At 33.9% G+C, this 23,431-nt stretch overlaps 1 pseudogene; it reads left to right on the plus strand.

Moving 5' to 3' along the window:
* The first annotated feature begins 9,434 nt into the window (after positions 1-9,434).
* LOC149221634 (uncharacterized) lies at positions 9,435-9,981 on the plus strand (annotated as a pseudogene).
* The last annotated feature ends 13,450 nt before the right edge of the window (positions 9,982-23,431 follow it).

Here is a 23,431-nt window from a genome sequence, read left to right on the forward strand (position 1 = left end):
TGCTTGAGAGCTCTTCATGATCTTGTTCATCCCTTCAACCTTCTTCCTGAGGAGGACAATCTCTTCTTCTAACTTTTCACATACATCATTTCTCTTTGCTAGTTGTCCCTCTGTTTCTTCCTTGCTACGAGTAGCTTCAGCTGCTACTATTTTGAAGGAGATAATATATGTCTTCATCTTGGAGATTTCTTCATCTTTTGCTTGACTGCTCTCCATTTTCTTTTCAGCTCCTTGTGCCTGCTTCCTGGCTTCTTGTAGTTCGGACTTAAGGGAGGAGACCTCTACCTTGTACTGTCCAATCTCTTCTACAAGCTTGTTCACTCTCTTGTGCCTTTGTTCAAGTTGACTTGTCAAGGCATTTGCCTGCTTCTTTGCTTCATTCAGCTGATTTGTCATGGATATGACTTCTTCATGATGTTTCCTCTTGCATTGATCAAGCTCCTTCTTAAGCTTGGTAAGCTCTTCATCCCTTTCTTTTACTTGAAGCTTGTTGAGGTCAAGCTTTTCATTCTCAGCTTCTATGATGGGTTCTTCTTGACTCATTGTCATGGTCAGTGCTCCCTTTGCATGAAGGTCATGCAGTGTGTCCCATATATCCTTTGCTGATGTATATTTTCCTAGATTCCTCTTCACGGAATCAGGCAGTCCATCCAAGATAGTCTTTGTTGCTTGTGCATCATACTCCATGGATTCTTTATCCATATTGCTGTCATCAATCACTGACTCCCAGACTTCAATCCCCTCAGACATTAGGAAAGCCCTCATCATTATTTCCCATACATCAAAGTTTCCATCAAACTTTGAAACCTCAAATACAATGCTTTCAAATAGATTGCCTTCTAGTTTAGTAGAGGGGGGAGACACATTTTTAACAGCGCTGGAGGCTTTCTTCTTTGACCTTGCCATTCTTATCTAGGCTTTTAAATAATTGAGTGTGTTCTCTCTTAAATCACTGACTGTTCCTTCAACAATAACTCAAAAACTTGAAAAATACCTGAATCACTTTGGCTGAGTCTTCACACTGCTGGAGAGGTTTGACTGCTGCAACAACACCTTCCTTCAGCTTCTTTGAGTCTTCAAAGAGCCTGGACTAGCTCTGATACCACTGATGGATATTTTTCATGGGAAAAATACCAAAAACCATTCAAGCAAATACCACAGAGGCAATGCTTTGTTTCTACTGTTCCAGGATCATTTGCAGAGAACCTCTTTCAAAAAAAACTCAGAACAGAGTATTACACGGCCATAAAATCATTTCAATTCATTAAAACAAAAACACTGATACACATTCATCCTCTTTCACTCAGAGGGATCTTCCAAAAACTTGCATTCAGCAAAAACAAAAACTCTGTCTTTTCTCTCCACCTGAGAGTTCACTGTGCTGGGTTTACTGCTGTAAAACCCATTTTTACATTACTGTTGTAAAACTATTTTTACACATACTGCTGTAAAAATATTTTACACATATGCAGTAAATTACATTCATAATTTCAAGAAAGCTTGAGCGCTCTTTTCTCTTGCATTTCCATGCATACTCAATACAAAAAAAATTTACTTACAACACATGCGCTCCACTTCGTTTTTCATTTATGGATAGCACTGCTGTGCATCACCATTCTTTTCGCTCCAAAAAAAAATCAACACATATGTATAAAACATATGACCCATGCTCACTGGTCTTTTGCTGCTGCGCTCTTACATATCTCCATGTGTGAAGACACACACACTATACGCTCCTGCCGCAGCCACACTACACCTCAACAAAAAAAACATCACTTATTTTTGCACGCAGGCACACCTCCATAAAAACTACAGCACGCACATTCTTTATTCGTTCACACGAGATGTGCTTCACCCTTAGTTTTTTTCGCTGCTCCAACATCTCTCGAATGGTCAACACACCACATATGAAGAGTGCAGCACGCACATTCTAAAAACTCCACACCGTATACTTTTATGACAACGTGCATATATAAAAATATATATAAAACATATAAAAACATAAGTACGTATGAGCCCATAACCTTATTAAAAGCCTTTACCAAAAAAAAACTACGACCAACCATTAAGAGCATTAACGCTTCCATCCTCGGCGGTCAGCGGAAAAGTCAAACACTCCACGCAATGCATTGAATTGACGCAGGCGGGCAGCAGCTTCCGAGATCGACGGCAGAGGACGAAGAGGACAATCGGACGGCGGAGGTTGATATCGGAAGGCATACAACTGCTGAGGTTTACCACCCGAGAACATGACGCTCTCTGATGTCAGGCCAATGACACTCGCCACCACCATAATCCATCGGGTTCGTTTGCCGGTTTATTCCTTTCACCTGAAATCAACCCGAGAGAATTCCGTCCCGTTTTCTGGTCAATCCACGCCGGTGCTGAGGTCTTGGATGCCTAGTCCTGATGCCGCCATAGTCCATGCTGCGTCCACGAGCTTGGCTGCAGTTGGAATTAACATTCCAACAATTATCAGGTGAGCTCATAACATGCAAAAATTGTTAAAGAAAACGTCGCCGAAAGAAAATCATAAGGTTTTATTTTAGACTGGTTTGTTGGCGTCAATTTTGCCTACGTCTTTCCTTCCCATCCCTACGAACAACATCTGAGATTAATAATGGACCGTTCTTTTGAACATAATCTATAATGATGAAGTTGAATGACAAACTCAATATAAACCTATTAATTCAGACATTCCATTTTAAATGCAGGCAAGGATCTTAAACAGACAAGATACTGCTTATTCAAAATTTTCCCTGAATTTGTGCGAACTGTCTCTTTATCGAGTCATTTTGGACGACTTCAGCTGTTTGATGCTCAAAATATTCTATTTAAATCGAGTCATTTTGCACGAGTTTAGCTGTTTGATGCTGAAAACATTCTATTCAAGAAACGAATTCGGGCGAAAAACACTCAAAACATGTCCAAAACTGCAAAGTCGTAGGCGCTGCACCGCCATTGTCGAGTTGAAAATAGCGAAATCGAATCGGTTTCGCGGCAGAAAATTTGGCTTCCGGCTGAATTTATCGAATTCTGTTAATTTCCAAAAGACCTTTGGTGATGTATTTTCCAACGCAACAAACTCAATCCTCGAGTACAATTTTATCCGATTATAAATATGAAATGCGGCCGAACTTTTCACCTTTGCAGTTTCTCCCCTCCAAACAGAATTTCCACGAAATTTATAATGTCAACAAAGCCCTAATTCAACAATCTACATTGATATTTGTTACGAAATTTATAATGTCAACAAAGCCCTAATTCAACAATCTACCTTGATATTTGTTACGAAATTTATGATGTCAACAAAGCCCTAATTCAACAATCTACATTGATATTTGTTCGGCTTTCGCGCCAGGCTACAATCACCCCTGTTGATAAACTTAAAGACCGAAGAATCTCCGGAAATTTTTGAGAAAAAAATGCAGACAGACTGGAATTATATAAAGTTGATCTCAAATACTTTGGATCTTATCGTCTTTTGTATTTCTGAATACTGAGCTTCAATGGCCGATCCGAGAGAATTTTTCTTTGCTTGGAGTCGTGATAGTCCTTGCAGCCGGCGTTATCTTGGAGACCAAATCTTCATGCTCCTGGGAATCTTGTTGTCCATCGGGTTGAACACGTAATTTAAAGAAAATACAAAACTGTCACCAGCTTCCGACCGTTGGGAAATGGTCACAATTCCTATCTTCTCGTCAGTTGACGGAATTGTATAAATCTCGGTAACGAACTTGTCTCCGGTCAGTAGGTGCTAAGTGCCTAGTAGCACAATTAGTACATAGAGAGAGCTTACAAGTTCACAATGATCAGCATAGATCATCTTCACCTTTATAGATTACATAGACATTTCTTATTAATTATGTATAGATTATATGAAGAAAAAAATTGTCTATTGATTGTGTATTAATTTGTTTTTATAAAAAGAATTACTAGCATTTGCATCACATGTTGCAAAGGAAACGCAGTAAGGCAATGACATAAAAAGCAATAACATAGAAAAAAGAAGTAAACGATTTATCCAATTTTGTTTCTTTCCTGGTGTTTCTTTTTTATCATATGTTATGTTTCACAGAGATTCCAACCAAGATATGTTCAAAGTGAAGGTCATGCACCACACTCCACTCTAAAGGATTTATGAAAATTCTCTTCACTAATATTCTGGAACCTTTATAAGTAAATGATTTAAATCAAACATTTCATAAGAAAGTAATCTCATGTCACCTTAATTCACAATACAATGGATAATAATGTTTGTTCATTAGAAATTGGTTTAATGTTATGAGGAAAGCTTACTAGAAAGACTTTAGTAGTAAGGGGAACCTTCATAGACTACCTCATCGTTTGTTATATGATGTTGTTAATTTAGTTACTTGTTGCTTCTTATCCTTATTTCACTCGTGTAAAATGTCCAAACTATAAAAGAATGGTATTATTTGTTGTCTTGTTGGACCAGTGTATTTATCTATCTCAATCATTTCCATAGCATCAACTAGGTTCCGATCATTCTCTTTCCATAGTGACTCAATGCCTTCAAATGCATTTCATAAATTTGGTTTAATAAATGTTGGTGGAAAACCAATATATTTCACTTTGTAGAAAGGAGTGGACATTGGTTGGAACAAAATTGTATTGTTGTTACCATGTGATGATGATGTCCGCATTCTAACTGTTGTTTGACCATGATGATATTGCCATCATAATCCTTGTTCGTGAGAATATCATTTAAGAAGTCAATGATAAGTGGCACAACTAGTTCCTCACAATTATGAAATTCCTCATTCTAATTGTTATTTGACCATGATGATATTGGCATCATAATCCTTGTTCGTGAGAATATCATTTAAGAAGTCAATGATAAGTAGCACAGTTACAATTGTTTCCTCACAATTGTGAAAGTAAAGGAAAAATCCATTCACATTATGTTTGAAAACGTTATACTTAGATTCTTGATTCATGAAATTTTGTATCCTTTCCTTTTGTTGTTTTATTTTGTGTCATCTCAAAAAAAGTTTCTCCGATAACCTATATTATTTATATCTTAGCAATGGCATTTCCTTTAGGTTTTTTTGCTAGACATTAAGCACAACTAAGTTTGTAGTTTCAATTGCAAATTTCATGCGTGCATTCCATCTCTTTTATAGAAGGCAAAGATCCCTAAAAACTATAGATGAATCCTCATCATGAAAGCTAGGAGGTAGCTCATTAATCATCTATTCATCTAGGGTGTCATCTCCATGTTGTTAGTAGCTTCACTAATGATGCCTAAGCCTCATGGTAATACATTAATACTTTACATGGGAAACATGTGGGTTCTTTTGTTTAAGGGCGATGTATATTGGCCTTGAATGATACTATATTGAGCCTACATGATGGTGCAAAATTTAGTATGCTAGAAATCAATAGAGAACATTTAGAACCCATCTACCTCCTATTTGTATGTATATATAAATCCATATATGTTTGTTCCTCTCATGATCTGGGTGAGGGAAGCCCGAGAGGAAAACATGAGATCATGGCCAGGGGATTTTCATAGGAAAAACAATATCCACTATGTAAACTCTTTCTTTCTGGAATCTAGGAGAAAGTTTGGATATAGATAATTAGGGAGGTCCAATCAAAATTAGAGTTGGTCAAATTAGAGTTGGTTAAAAATTTTTGTGTTGGATGATGCAACTCATTCCCAAGACTTAGATGACAGCTAAGTTTTCCTCTTAAACGATCTTAAACTCTGTGTCAAAGAAAATAATCTAGAAACCTACACACCTACATCATAAAGTGTTCTTTCTAATAGTCACTAAACTTGTAGTGAGCAAAACTCCAGTGTATACCATTAAGGAGTCTATTCAAGACTTTACAACAATAAAATATACTCATAGGGAGCCATCATAATGACATACCATCCCACCATCATATTTCCCATATAATGGGAATTGATGTTGATTGGAAAGATGTGGAAATTAACCCCAACATAATTTCAAATGACATAAAGATCAAAACATATAGGGGATAACTGATAATGAGAGGGAGCCATCACAACGACATACCATCCCACCATCATATTTCCCATATAATGGGAATTGATGTTGATTGGAAAGATGTGGAAATTAACCCCAACATAATTTCAAATGACATAAAGCTCAAAATATATAAGTGATAACTGATACGTTTATATTTCCTATTTTTGTTTCACAATCATAACGACATACCATCCCACCATCATATTTCCCATATAATAGGAATTGATGTTGATTGGAAAGATGTGGAAATTAACCCCAACATAATTTCAAATGACATAAAAGCTCAAAACATATAGGTGATAACTGACACGTTTATATTTCCTATTTTTGTTTCACTTGTATGTGTCGTCTCTCATTGTCCCTCATTTTTTTCTCCTCCCTATTTTTGTTTCACTTGTATCCGTGTCAGCCATGTCTCGTCTCTCATTGTCTCCTTTTTTTTCTCCTTCGCGTCATTTGTGTTTACTGCAGGATTTATAAAGTGCAAAAATAACATGTATCTTACTAAGAATATTCTAGAATATTGTATGTGAGTTATATCCCTATCTTCTAACACCTAATAATAATTGATAATTAAATTAGTCTAACAACCATATAAATTAATAAACATCAAAACACTTACTTTATATTACATTTTACATTGTTAAAATTAAAATAAATCATAGCAACTAACTAAATTATAGTCACTAAACTTGTAGTGAGCAAAACTCCAGTGTATACCATTAAGGAGCCTATTCAAGACTTTACAACAATCAACTATACTGTGAGGGAGCCATCATAACGACATACCATCCCACCATCATTTTTCCCATATAATGGGAATTGATGTTGATTGGAAAGACGTGGAAATTAACCCCAACATAATTTCAAATGACATAAAGCTCAAAACATATAGGTGATAACTGATACTGAGAGGGCGCCATCATAATGACATACCATCCCACCATCATATTTCTCATATAATGGGAATTGATGTTGATTGGAAAGGTGTGGAAATTAACCCCAACATAATTTCAAATGACATAAAGCTCAAAACATATAAGTGATGACTGATACATTTATATTTCCTATTTTTGTTTCACAATCATAACGACATACCATCCCACCATCATATTTCCCATATAATAGGAATTGATGTTGATTGGAAAGATGTGGAAATTAACCCCAACATAATTTCAAATGACATAAAAGCTCAAAACATATAGGTGATAACTGACACGTTTATATTTCCTATTTTTGTTTCACTTGTATGTGTCGTCTCTCATTGTCCCTCATTTTTTTCTCCTCCCTATTTTTGTTTCACTTGTATCCATGTCTCGTCTCTCATTGTCTCCTTTTTTTTCTCCTTCGCGTCATTTGTGTTTACTGCAGGATTTATAAAGTGCAAAAATAACATGTATCTTACTAAGAATATTCTAGAATATTGTATGTGAGTTATATCCCTATCTTCTAACACCTAATAATAATTGATAATTAAATTAGTCTAACAACCATTTAAATTAATAAACATCAAAACACTTACTTTATATTACATTTTACATTGTTAAAATTAAAATAAATCATAGCAACTAACTAAATTATAGTCACTAAACTTGTAGTGAGCAAAACTCCAGTGTATACCATTAAGGAGCCTATTCAAGACTTTACAACAATCAACTATACTGTGAGGGAGCCATCATAACGACATACCATCCCACCATCATTTTTCCCATATAATGGGAATTGATGTTGATTGGAAAGACGTGGAAATTAATCCCAACATAATTTCAAATGACATAAAGCTCAAAACATATAGGTGATAACTGATACTGAGAGGGAGCCATCATAATGACATACCATCCCACCATCATATTTCTCATATAATGGGAATTGATGTTGATTGGAAAGGTGTGGAAATTAACCCCAACATAATTTCAAATGACATAAAGCTCAAAACATATAAGTGATGACTGATACATTTATATTTCCTATTTTTGTTTCACAATCATAACGACATACCATCCCACCATCATATTTCCCATATAATAGGAATTGATGTTGATTGGAAAGATGTGGAAATTAACCCCAACATAATTTCAAATGACATAAAAGCTCAAAACATATAGGTGATAACTGATACGTTTATATTTCCTATTTTTGATTCACTTGTATCCGCGTTAGCCATGTCTCGTCTCTCATTGTCTCTCATTTTTTTCTCCTCCCTATTTTTTTTTCACTTGTATCCGCGTCAGCGATGTCTCGTCTCTCATTGTCTCATTTTTCTTTCTCCTTCGCGTCATTTGTGTTTACTGCAGGATTTACAAAGTGCAAAAATAACATGTATCTTACTAAGAATATTCTAGAATATTTTATGTGAGTTATATTCCTACCTTCTACCACCTAATAATAATTGATAATTAGATTAGCACAACCATATAAATTAATAAACATCAAAACACTTACTTTATATTACATTTTACATTGTTAAAATTAAAATAAATCATAGCAACTAACTAAATTATAATTTTATTTTAAATTAATATTAATGATAAATAAATATATATATATATATATATATATATATATATATATATAAGTCGAACATATATACTTAAAAAAACATGAAACATAATTTTAAACCATTAAAATTTAGCTCCACTTTAGCATAAAGATTTTTAATTTATAAATAGATTGTCTTACAATACCATGGCTTATCAATACCACATGCCCAAATACCATAACATGCTTGATATGACACTTGTCCATATAACATTTTTTTGTAATTAATCAATTTAATTAAAAAAATAAGAAGCGCATAACTACTTTGGAGATAAATTTCAACCATTGATTTGTGAATACTACCAATAGTTAATAATATTCCTTGAATGTTAAATCCCTACCATCCATCTAATAATTATGATAATTAAACTAAAATTATGAAATCCCTATTTCAAAATAGCCATACACATTAATAAAAACTTAATATAGTAATATCTCAAAAATTCCCTTAACCAAAATTAAACATTCTATATATATATATAAAATATGATTTTTTTTTAAAATTTATTTATTTATAAAATTTGTACTAATTTGGGGTACTCTGAAGTAACCAGAGAGAAATTAACGATGGGTCCACCCCTAGATGTCGGTACTGGGGATTGGTTGTTAAACTTATGAAGTCAAATGCTGGAATTTTTTTATAAAGTTAAATAATACAGTAACAGTAGATCTGCGTCCACATTTCAGGCCTAATACCATACACATATGCATTCCAAGTTTAAATTGTGTTTTGAGTTGGGAAACATGTGGAGTATGTCGAGTGATCAGAGTAAGCGCATTTTGCAGAGAGGCTTAATCTCTCTTGCCCTTGGAGAGCTGAGACCTATTTCTAGTTCTTCATGCCAGCATTTACAAAGAGAAGATCAGGTCAGCATGGGCAGTGAGATCTCTGAGTCCGGTTGGACAATGTATCTGGATCAATCTCTAGACAGTTGGGCACATGAAAATGTAACCAACCAGTTTGATACTGAGCAGCTCTTTCCAGTTTGATACTGAGCAGCTCCAAAATAAAGAGTTTCAGTATGTAGAGAATGTTGAAGGATACCCAACTTATGATTATCCAACATTACAGGAAACGAAGAGGACTCTTCCATGGCTTCAGATGCTTCATCTCGACCTCAAAAGCTGCCTCTACGAGGACTCTTCCCTGGCTTCAGATGCTTCATCTCGACCTCAAAAGCTGCCTCTACCTCTACATGCGGAGGATATTAAGTTTGAGTAGGACCAGCAGGCTGTTGGGTCGTATTCCTTAGTTTCTAAAAGAAAACAAGGTGCTTGTGATAAAAATGAGCATTTATAGTGCATGGCATCTGGTTCCTCCATGAATGTGAATTTCACAAGGAGAAATGTCTGAAAGGTGGGAAAAAAGGAGGATGACTATGAGCTTTCTCTATTTCTCATGGTAGTGCAACTGGATTAGACGATTGGGGCAACGTCTACCATCAGATTAAAATCAGGTATTTTCCATTATAATTTTTACGCCGTACAGTGATCAAATTAAAATCTGGTATTCAGTTATAATCTGGTACAAAGATATTCAACGCGCTGCAGGAAGACGAAAAGAGTCCAGGGCAGCACAATATGTAGGGCAATTTAATAGAATCGCAGAGACATGCTAGTGTGACGTTGCTATCTCTGTCTTCATATTCATCGCATGTTACACTTATGCAAGCTTTGCACTAGCTAATTTTAGTCCCAACTCCATTTTTGTACTGGGCAAAGCATGGTGAGGGTATTTATATACCGTTTGAAATTGAATGTTTTTGAGTCCTGTGTTCTGGCAGGTATTAATTTCTCTTTTATTTTGTTTGGTTTTTGTTGTAGTATATCTCTGATTTTTCACATTGGGCATCTGCACAGTATGACAGATGGCAAAAGTTCTCTGCGTCACTGGTTTGATTTTCATCGCAACAACTGTTATGAGATGAAAATTGTACACTGTCTGAGACACTGCCGCGAAGAGTGTCCCATTACTTCAATTTGGGGACTTGATTTCCTTCTTGTAAAGTAATGGAGGACAAGACTGAGTTTTTCAACGGAAATACAAGGAGCATGAATGAGGTGAACTACTCCCATGGCAGGGCTTCACAAAAACAAACTGCAGATTTCACCTAATATATTCTCAGTTTTGGAAATAAAGAGAACAAGAACGGAAGAATTGAAGTCGATGAAAGAAGGGCAGGGGATATATCAACAAGAAGGAGGTAAACCGATTGTTTATTCTACTTTTCATATTTATCTCTTTGGAAAAGAGATATTAAAGGAGCGCAGAGGTAAACCGGTTTTTTACTCTACTTCTCATATTTATCTATTTGGAAAAGAGATATTTATCTTAATTATACAATCAATTCGTGGAAAAAATATCTCAACCAAACACTAAAGTAAAAGTTATTTTAATTGACCTAAATCTCTCAAATCTGATTAATTAACAATTAACCAATTCACATAATAATTACCTTTATGATAATAAAATTCATTCCATGTTCACAACAAACATCAAATTCTAACTATGAATCAAAATATTTTTGTATAAATTTTTATTTAAAATATACTGAATGTATCTCGACCAAACACTAAAGTGAAAGTTATTTTAATTGAATGTATCTCAACCAAACACTAAAGTAAAAGTTATTTTAATTGACCTAATCTGACTAATTAACAATTAACCAATTCATATAATAATTGCCTTTATGATAATAAAATTCATTCCATGTCCACAACAAACATCAAATTCTAACTATGAATCAAAATATTCTTGTATAAATTTTTATTTAAAATATACTGAATGTATCTCAACCAAACACTAAAGTAAAATTTATTTTAATTGATCTACTCTGACAATTAACCAATTCACTTAATAATTACCTTTATGATAATAAAATTCATTCCATGTTCACAACAAACATCAAATTCTAACTATGAATCAAAATATTTTTGTATAAATTTTTATTTAAAATATACTAAATGTATCTCAACCAAACACTAAAGTAAAAGTTATTTTAATTGAATGTATCTCAACCAAATACCAAAGTAAAGTTATTTTAATTGACCTAATCTCACTAATTAACAATTAACCAATTCGCATAATAATTACCTTTATGATAATAAAATTCATTCCATGTTCACAACAAACATCACATTCTAACTATGAATCAAAATATTTTTGTATAAATTTTTATTTAAAATATACTGAATGTATAAGGAGAATGAGATTTAGTTCTCTGAAAAATATTTCATTATAGAAATAAAGATTGTTTGTATGATTATTTATTTATTTTTATTATTTATTATTTATTATTTTATTTTATTTTTTCTTTTTGACAAATATTTCATTATAAAAGTGGAGATTGTTTGTGTGATTATTTATTTATTTTTATTTTTATTTTATTTATTATTTTATTTTATTTTATTTTATGATAATAAAATTCATTCCATGTTCACAACAAACATCACATTCTAACTATGAATCAAAATATTTTTGTATAAATTTTTATTTAAAATATACTGAATGTATAAGGAGAATGAGATTTAGTTCTCTGACAAATATTTCATTATAGAAATAGAGATTGTTTGTGTGATTATTTATTTATTTTTATTATTTATTATTTTATTTTATTTTTTCTTTTCAGTTTAAATGTTTAAATTTTACACAGAGATTTAGTTATCTGACAAATATTTCATTATAAAAGTGGAGATTGTTTGTGTGATTATTTATTTATTTTTATTTTTATTATTTATTATTTTATTTTATTTTATTTTTTCTTTTCATTTTAAATTTTACATTGTTTGTGTGATTATTTATTTATTTATTTTTATTATTTATTATTTTATTTTATTTTTCTTTTCAGTTTAAATGTTTAAATTTTACACAGAGATTTAGTTATCTGAAAAATATTTCATTATAAAAGTAGAGATTGTTTGTGTGATTTTTTATTTATTTATTTATTTTTATTTTTATTATTTATTATTTTATTTTATTTTATTTTTTCTTTTCAGTTTAAATTTTACACACAGTGACAAATATTTCATTATAAAAGTAAATATTGCTTGTGTGATTTTTTATTTATTTATTTATTTATTTTTATTTTTATTATTTATTATTTTATTTTATTTTATTTTTTCTTTTCAGTTTAAATTTTATTACACACAGATTTAGTTATCTGACAAATATTTCATTATAAAAATAGAGATTGTTTGTGTGATATATATATATTTTTTTATTTAGAATCCAATCATGAAATATTGGATATCTCCAACCTGCATTTTGATAAAATACTTGGTTGTTCAGTAAAAATATGTTAATGGCTAGATCTTCTTGGCATATTGACATCGATCTCATGTACATTGTCAATATGATAGGAAGATCTTGACATTAAGAGATTTTTAAAAACTCTTAGATTAGTTGAGGAATTGGTAAAATCTTAATCTTTAACAATATGACAAGAAGTTCTTAAGAGATTTTTAAAAGCTTCTAGATTAGTTAACTAAACTAGGCATAGTCTACAAATAAAAAACTTCATACTTCTTCTGTCAAATTTGGATATAGATCTTGACATTAAGAGATTTTTAAAAACTCCTAGATTAATTGAGGAATTGGTAAACTCTTAATCTTTGTCAATATGATAGGAAGTTCTTAAGAGATTTTTAAAAGCTTCTAGATTAGTTAACTAAACTAGCCATAGTCTACAAATAAAAAACTTCATACTTCTTCCGTCAAATTTGGATATACTTTTCCTTGACTGTGAAATTTACATAAACACCTAATAAAATATCAAACAGATTTTTAAAAGCTTCTAGATTAGTTAACTAAACTAGCCATAGTCTACAAATAACAAACTTCATACTTCTTCCATCAAATTTGGATATACTTTTCCTTGATTGTGAAATTTACATAAACACCTAATAAAATATCAAACTTCATTACAGTTTAAGCTCCAAATTCCATAGTAGGCCCAACATAGAATCAACACATCAAGAAAACAAATATCATAACTAGAAAACAATGACACTTTATGCTTGTATATTAAGTAAAGAATCACCATCGTTTTCATCGCATATTTGTTTTCCTGAAATGAATGAGATTCATTTTTACATCCCACTTATACTAAAACAATATTTCTATGAAAAAAATCAAATTCATTTTTATACTAATGATAGAGTGAAGTGAGGTTCAAAGAATTTCCTCATGGAGGATCCCAAACTCCTAAAGGATTTGTGGACTAAAACTTCAAGTGAGTGGCTGAATAATTCTCAACTTTAATCACCTCATCTAATTGTTAATATGTGCCAAAATCAATATCATACAATAAATATAAGTGATACCAAAACTAATTTTTTCAGTTAAATGTGAAGGCCAACAAAAAGACTCCATTTGTAATAAGAAAAAATGTTAATGTGAACTTATAATGTGTTTAGATGACTTAAATTTGCTTATCAATAAAGAGACCTTTAACTAAAAAATGTTTTGTTATTATACAATATACTTGATTGAAAGATATCAGGCAGATTATTGTCACCCCATAAGAATGAATGCATTAATTATCAACATAGCATGACTGCCCCCATGCAGTTTAATGCATGCCAAGATTGAATGCAGTTTAGGGGGTGACTCTTGCCACCCCATAACAATGAATGCATTAATTATCAACGTGGAATGACTGCCCCCATGCAGTTTAATGCATGCCAAGATTGAGGATGTTAGGACATTCTTCTTATGAGGCAAAGATGTCTTTTTTCATAAGCACCAATCAATCTATATTTCTTTGTTTGACAATTTTTTGTTCTTAGTAGATATATCCACTGTGGTGTGGGCATTGTCAAGAATTAGAGCCTACATATAATATAATTGCGTTATCGATGTGATTCTTGCCACCCCATAACAATGAATGCATTAATTATCGATGTGGGATGACTACCCCCATGCAGTTTAATGCGTGCCAAGATTGAGGATGTGAGGACATTCTTCTTATGAGGCATAGGTGTTTTTTTTTGCAGAAGCACCAATCAAACTATATTTCTTTGTTTGAAATTTTTTTGTTCTTAGTAGATATATCCACTATGATGTGAGCATTTTCAAGCATTAGAACCTACATATAATAAAATTGCAAAGCAGATTCATGAGATTGAATCCCTTGTCGATGGATCCCCATGTAGAATGGTGCAAGCTCATAAGTGAGATTGAATCCCTTGTAGATGGATCCTCATGTAGAATGGTGCAAGCTCGTAACTTTTCCAAAGAATGTGGATTGAACAATGTAAAGCAAAAATTGAAAATTATTTGCTTAGAAGGTACAAAAATTCACATGTACAATTTTATTTTATTTTTTCATCTATCAGATATTTTATTTTGTTTGATTAACTTAACTGTAATTATGAAATAGATATATGACACCAATCCTTCTCCTCCATTGTATCTTGACATACAATAATGCAGAAATCAACACATTTAGAATCAAATTATGTGAAGGTAGAATTTAAAAGTCCATAAGCTTTTGGTCAAGTGAGATAGTTCAATATTGAAAAATGATCAAAAATGACTATGAGAGCAGAAATAGATATGCACTAAACTTGACTGCCAGGAAGGAAATAATCTTAGCATATTAGTATCAAATTTACACTTTGCAACCTTTTTCACTTTTTGCAAATAATTTTTTCTTTTTTAGTCATAAAAAGTCTTTTGCATTTATTTATAGGCCCCTTCGTGGTCAAATACATAGCTAGCCAAGTCTCCCAGAATAAAGGAATGCGCCTGGATGCTACCATGAGAGTTCACCATGGTACCTCTAAATAGTGAATTAAAGTTGCTATGTTAGCTAAAATACTTAGTTAATCAATTCTCAACAAAAGAATCTACTTCTCTCCTATCAAACAATGTAAAGTTGTTTAGATCTACTCTATATTCTCACACAACCACCAACAAGACATGTGAACACATGTTTGGTGCCTTTGATAATTACCTCCCATTCATGTCTATTTTCCTCCATTTTCTTACTTCTTTATAAATGAATATCTAAACAATAGTGTTGTTAAAAACATCAACTAGCTTTATTGATATATCTATTTCATAGATTTTATTTATTAAACTTCAATTACGTAAGTTATTTAAATTTAATTGGTGTAATAAATTTAATTTAAATGTTAATGGCATTAATAATTTCACAATGTTGTTGACAAAAACTTTAAAATTAACTCACAAATAAAAAAGTGTTAGTAATGTTAGTACAATTTTTTAACAATCACTACTATTACAACTAAGTACTGAACTTTGACTCTCAACTTTGAAAGTGATTGGCGAATAGTAAATCCATAATATTCTATGGATAACACCTTTTAAATTAAAAAAATTAAATAAAGCATTTTAAACCAAAATATTAAAAACAATTATAGAATCAAACAAAAATACTATCACTAATACTCCTTTCTTAAATTAAAAATCATAACATTTTAAAAACTATAACTTACACATAGACATGATCATTAAAATTATAAATAAATCAATAAACCAATAAATTAAAAGAAATAAAGAAAACCCAAATAAATAAGATTAATAAAAAATTCCCTCACGAGGATGCTTATCAAGACAAATAGGCTAGCGGGTGATTTTTTCCACCCCATAACAATGAATGCATTAATTATCGGCATGACTACCCCCATGCAGTTTAATGCATGGCAACATTGAGGATGTCAAGACATTCCTCTTATGAGGCAAAGGTGTCTTGTCTTCTTGCAAAAACACTAATCAATCTATTATTCATGGGGATGCTTAGCAAGACAACTAAGCTACCGGGGTGATTTCTGCCATGACTACCCGAATGCAGTTTAATGCATACCAAGATTGAGGATGTCAAGACATTCCTCTTATGAGGCAGAGGTGTCTTGTCTTATTACAGAAGCACTAATCAATCTATATTTCTTTGTTTGACAATTGTTTGTTCTTAGTAGATATACCCACCCTAGAGTGGGCATTTCAGAGCATTAGAGCCTACAAATAAAAAAAATTGCAAAGCATATTCGTGAGATTGACTCCCTTGTCTTAGCTTAGATGGATCCCCATGTAGCATGGTGCAATCTCATAACTTTTCCAAAGAATGTATATTGAACAATGTGAAGCAAAAATTGAAAAATATTTTCTTAGAAGATACGAAAATGCACATGTGCATTTATGTTTTTATTTTTATATTTTTCCATGCATCAGACATTTTGTTCGATTAACTTAATGGTAATTATGAAATTTATATATGACACCAATCATTCTCCTCCATTGTACATTGACATACAATAATGCATAAATCAACACATTCAAAATCAAATTATGTGTAGGTAGAATGTAAAAGACTCCAATCTTTTGGAATTGAGTTAGTTCAATATTGAAAAATGGTGAGAAATGACTATGAGAGGAGAAAGAGATATGCACCAAACCTGTGTGGAAGTAAATAATATCAACGTCAAATGTACACTTTGCAAACTTTTTTCACTTTTTGGGAATATAGTTTTCTTTTTGAGTCATAAAAATATTTTCACATTTATTTATAGGCCCTTTTGTGGTCAAATACATAGCCAAGTCTCCCAGAATATCATGCTGAATAAATATAAAGGAACACTAATGGATGCTACCATAAGATTTCACCATGGTACCTCTAAATAGTGAATTAAATTTGCTATGTCAGATAAAATACTTATTTAATCAATTCTCAATAAAATATCCATTTCTTTCCTATCGAACAATGTAAAGTTGTTATGCAAGTGACTCGCTTTGTTGATATATCTATTTCATAGATTTTCTTTAAACTAGTTCATCCAGTGCTATTGAATATAAACCTTGTGTCACAAACGAATAAAAATGCCCAAAATAAGTTAACAAAGGAAAATCTAATCACCTTAAGAGCAAGTGGTACAGGAATGTAAGCTTTTGATCAATTGAGATGGTTCAATATTGAAAAAGAGCATCTTCTTTATCAACTATTTACTATTGGAACTTCAAAGAACATCTTTAAAGATTGAGAGGCAATTTATGTTGGAAAGGTTATAGAATTTTTAAATTTAACATAATGTAAGTGATTTATCTTTATCTTTTAGCTTTGAATGACATTTTCTTTACTAATTTTATATTCAATGATCTTATATATGTCACAATTCTTCTACACTTGATGCCTTACGGCGTTTCCTTTGCAACATTTGGTCAAAGACTCCTCATGCGCATCTCTAAACAATGAGATTTGATCAAAGTACTACATTTCAAATCCTCTCAATACATCTGGGAAATGAGAAACGGAATTGCTAACAACTAGAGCAGGCCTACTGTCTAAACCTTCACAAAAAATGGAACACTTGAAGTTGAAGCTGAATTCTCCTTCTCTCGGCATATGCCCAAATACCATAACCTGCTTGCTAGGTAGAATGTTTTGGCTTCACTTCTCAGGATTCAAAGAGAGTTTTTAATGTCATATTGTCTCATGGCTTTCCTCTTTCACTTACTTGCAGTGGTATGAATACATGTTACTTAGAACTCATCAATGATGCTCTAACTTCCTTCATATATTTATAAATTGTGTTTCCTTGCATTGTATCTTTGTTTTGCTGATGCATAAAAACTCTCTATGCCCTGACTTCATGTTAAGTTGATCTTGCTGTGGTACTGAAACATACTTTGACTCCATAGCCCAATGGTAGCCAGCCTTCATCTTTCAACCTATAAACATATACAATCACAAACTATAGAGTTAGCCATCTATCCATATCTTTAATCAAAATCATTAACCCTTTGAGAGAGCCCTCTCAGGTTGAGGAGGTTAAGCCTTAGCTTAAAGATTGGTTTGAAATAGTTACACTGAGATAGTCTGATAAACAGCCTATCAGGGTCCTATTTTGGTGATAACAAAACCCCAATCCATTAACCTTGTATTAGAACATACATGTAGTTCCCTTGACCCGATCTACAAAATACCACAGGCATAAAACCATCATGCCCAAAACCATATGTGAAACTCATGCACAAAACCATCGATAGGTCCACCCATCTAATATAGGGTCCAAAAAAAAATTCCTGGGGCGTTGCCTTGGACCCCATGCAGGGGGGCTACCACCCCCCGGCAAGGGGGCTGTCACCCCCCCCATCCCCCGCCCCCCCGTGACCCCCCAGCTACGCTCGGCGCAACGAAGGGGGGACCAGTTCCCCGCCCCCCCCGCCCACCCTCTAACTCCACATCTTTGTGCATGGGGCTAGTTATGGAAAGAATATAACACAAACCCAACATTCTACCTCTTATTGTTTTCTTTTTCACATAGGGGGTCACAACAGAGCTTAGTCATTGGTCCAGCCCTACAATGCCCATTGTTTCTCTACACCAAGAAAATTTCTCAGTGCTCACAGACTTTGTTAATGCATCTCCAGTATTCTTCAAAGTGTCCACCTTTACCAGCAACACCTTTTTATCCTCAACCATATCCCTCACAAAGTGATATTGAACATCAATGTGCTTTTCCTTTGAATGATAAGCAGGGTTCTTCGTTAAGAAAATTGCACTTTGGTTGTCACATTCTATCCTTATAGCTCATTGTACCAACCCCATACTTGAACATAATCTCTGCAACCAAACTTCTTCCTTGTTTGCATGAGTGGTTACCATGTATTCTACTTCTGTAGTTGAAAGTGCCACTATAAATTGTCTCTTGCTCATCCAAGTGACTACACCTACGAATAGGTTAAACACATACCCACTTATAGTGTTAGGGTCCAACCCTAACCCCCTTATTTATGTAATAGGATCAAGTCATAGTTATAGTTAAGTAAAGAGTCAATAAAGCCCATATTAATAATTGTAAGTGGTTGACCCACATTTAAAGAAGGGACCGCAATTAGTTGCAAATGGGCCATGGTATTAGATAGATGGTATTAATAAGAACCATGGTATTGACCCATGGTATTGTTAGGATATTCCAACACATAGGATATAGTTAAGTTCAACTTGGTCTAGTATAGAGTTAGGTATAGAGTTAGGTAAAGTGTCTTTCTTTACCGTTGTACATTTTATAACTTACAATCCGACGGTCACAATATGTAGTGATCCGACGGTTCACTCTCACCTCGGTATTACCAACACTTGATCCGTGGCTTGACACCCGATTGGTCCATGAGTTCTATTTAAAGCGCATGGAGGGTCATTTTTCGGGTAATCCGTGCATGAGAGAAGCTTATGTAAATTTTCATTCTTTGATTAATAAATTGCCTGTAGTACCCACGTTGGTACAGGCCGTGGACAGTTTCCCTCCTTGCACTTTGAGGGTTTTAACCACGTCAAAAATACTGGTGTATTGATTTGAGATCTGGTTGTGAGCGGTGTCCTTTTGGTGTTCTTTCTGAGGAACTTACCCTATAAATTCCTACATGGTATCGGAGCTATTTGAGGGCCGCGTCCGTTGGTGATCCAAATCTGAAGCCGGTAGAACTGCCTGCGGCTGTCGTTTCCTAGATCTGCTGTTTCTGACTGCTTTCGGGCCGAGAGGACTGCTCTGTTGCGTTCGGAGCATCTGTTCCAGTGAGGAACCCCTTTCGTTTCACGCGAAAAGGTTTCCGGTAGCCCTAGCTGCGTCATTTTTCAGATCGGGAGGTATACAGTGTTTTTGCAGTTTACTGTTATTTTCTCTCTGCTTATTTCGGTTTCGGTTTATTTAGCCTTTTTTTTAACCGGATCTATACCTTTCATTTCTGTGTATGCTCTTTGCCCTGCGACTCTGTGCGATCTGGGCAAATCAGAAACAGAAAGGAAGGATTTTTCTCATGCATATGCTCTTTTCCCTGCACCTTAGTGTGATCTCGGAAAATCAGAAACATTGAGAAAAATATTTAGTTTTTCGGCTAAAGCTAACTTTGAAATTTTTTTTAAAAAATATCTAGTTTTTTGGCTAAAGCTAACTTCGAGCCGCAAGGTTCGTTTTTCTTTGCATATTCGTGTTGGGTTTTGTGTTTTGTGTTTTGTAGGGAAAAAGAGCTTTCTCAAGGCAAGCACGCAAACCAAGCCCCCCCCCCCCACTCTCTCTCTCTCTCTCTCTCAAATTTTTTGTATAGATCAATTGGTTCAAAGCTATTTTAAGAAAGTATAGGTCTTGGGTTCAAGTCTCCATTTTGTGGGGGCGGATTTTTTCATTCCCGCACATTCACGCACTTTGCCGGCAACTTCAACAATTGTTTTTCAAAAAGCCATAACTTCTTCATCCGGAAGCCTTTTTCAGAGCCGTTTTTTTTTAAACCGCCTATTTTTTCGAGATCTATCCATTGGAACACTTACTTTCAGCATCTTCAGCTTCAGTTTTTTCTAAAAAATGGAAAGTCCATGCCAAGTCATTATTGACAGCACTAACTACTTCCAATGGGTAGCCTACATGGAAGATTTACTTAGAAGTAAAGGTCTCTTCAGAATAGCCACAGACCAAGAGAAGAAACCAAAAGATGAAGACAAGGCTGCAAAATGGGAAAATAGACAAGATCAAGCTCGTGGTTTGATAGGGATGTCTATTTCTCCTGATCTTAGATTCCATATTGCAGATCTTGAGACTCCTCATGAAGCATTGGAAAAACTCGCTAAAGTTTTTGGGATTAAAAATGAAATTAAAGCCCATCAACTTGAAAATGAGTTACTTACTTTGGATCCTAATAATTTTTCTTGCATTGAAGATTTCTTGTCCAAATTCAAGACCCTTAGATATCTCTTGGAAGGTGTTAAAGTTAAGAAAGAAGATGGTAACCTTATTTATTCCATCCTCACTAAGTTGGGACCAGCCTACTCTGTATTTGTTTCCACCTTCCACTCTACAAGGGAAGCTTTCATTTGTCAAGGACAAGACTACAAGGCCCCTTCCTTTGACTCTTTTTGTGATTCTTTAATAAGAGAACAAGAAAAACTCTTACATCTTGGTCTTCTTAATCTTGACAACTCTTCCACGAAAGCGTTAGCCACCTAGCAGCAACCAAATTCAAAGAATCCTAAGAAGTCATATCCTCAAAAAAATGGTCCTAAACCAACTCAGCCTCAAAATGAAAGATCATTTCAGCAAAATGATAAGACCAATAAAAACAAATGGAAGAAGACTGATAGACATTGTAACTTTTGTAATCGAGATGGCCACTTAGAATCTAAATGCTTTAAGAAGATGGAAGCCTTGGAAACCGCAATGAAGAAACATAACATCCATGTGGAGCATTCTTCTACTTCAACTTCAACTTCATCTTCAGGAATGGCACTTTCTGCATGTCGTTGTCAATCATCTCAGTCTGGTTATGCATTAAATGTATCTTCTTCTTCTCATTCTCATGAGTGGATCATTGATTCTGGAGCCTCTTATCACATGGCCAAAAACAAAGCCATGTTTTCTTCTTTAAATGATTGTAACACCAAAAATATATATGTTGGTGATGATAGATCTCTTAATGTTGTAGGGACTGGAACTGTTCATCTAGACAATGGTCAGTTTAATGATGTATTATGTGTTCCAACCTTATCCTGCAACCTTCTATCTGTCTATCAGATAACTCATTCAGGTGAAGGTAAAATTGTTGAATTTTCACCTCATGATGTTGTAATCAAGGATCTGAGAGATCCTAAACAGATTCTAGCTACTAGTATTGCTGATGATTCCACAAGGTTGTATAAGTTTCACAACTTTGGGTCATCAAATCTTCCCTCAGTGTTTGTTGCTCATAATGATGAAGTGAGCAAACTTTGGCATGAGCGATTTGGTCACTTAAACTATCGCTCCCTTCAGCATCTATGTAAAGAAAATATGGTGACAGGTCTTCCTATGGTATCTTGCAAAGATGGTGTTTGTTCCGGATGTGTACTCGGAAAACATCATCAGGACAGTTTTGAAAAACGTGCCTCTTGGCACGCCTCAACCCCTTTATAGCTTGTGCACAGTGATTTATGTGGTCCACTTCCTGTTGCTTCATTCTCTGGCTGCAAGTATTTCTTAACTTTCATTGATGATTTCTCCAGACGCACTTGGGTATACTTCTTAAAACTCAAGAGCGAAGTATTTAACACTTTTTTGGCCTTCAAAGCCTTTGTTGAAAAACAATCTGGACATCAAATTCTTAAGCTAAGAACTGATAATGGTGGAGAATATGTTAAAAACACATTCATCAACTTTTGCACCGAAAATGGAATTCAAATGCAACATACTGTTCCATACACTCCTCAACAAAATGGTGTAGCTGAAAGGAAAAATCGCACCTTAAAGGAAATGGCTAATTGTATGCTGCAATCTAAAGGACTCAGTCTTAGTTTTTGGGCCGAAGCAATTAATTGTGCAAATTATATAATCAATCGCACTCCTACTAAGGTTCTACAGAATATCACTCCAAAAGAAGCTTGGAGTTCCATTAAACCAGATGTAAGTCACTTTCGTGTTTTTGGAAGTGAAGCATGGGCCCATATTCCAGATGAAAAGCATAAAGCTTTAGAACCTAACACTGAGAAATGTACTTTTGTTGGATATTCTGAAGATGTAAAAGGTTATAGACTTATTCCATTTAAGTCCAAAAATGTTATCATTAGAAGAGATGTAAAATTTGATGAAAATAAATCGGCCTGCGAGCCTAGTCCGGCGGATGTGCCACCTCTTCCTATCTCTTCTACTTTTGAAAACATTTCTTCTTCAGATGATGAAAGTGAGGATCATAATCCTCCCCCACCTTCTCAGGATCCTCAACTTCCAATATGGGTCCGTGCTACTCGGGATGCAGCATGTGATCTTGCCGGTGATCCTACAGATCAGCGACGTACACGTTCTCAGTTTGAAAGAGCCTCTTCTTTACTGGCTCAAGCTCCAGTAAATCATGATCCTGACACTTTTGCAGAAGCTTCAGGCCATCCACA

The sequence above is a fragment of the Pinus tabuliformis genome, chromosome Q (assembly GCF_031772625.1).
Source record: "Pinus tabuliformis cultivar Carrire ecotype Pingquan chromosome Q, CPIR1, whole genome shotgun sequence".
Classification (NCBI taxonomy): Eukaryota; Viridiplantae; Streptophyta; class Pinopsida; order Pinales; family Pinaceae; genus Pinus; species Pinus tabuliformis.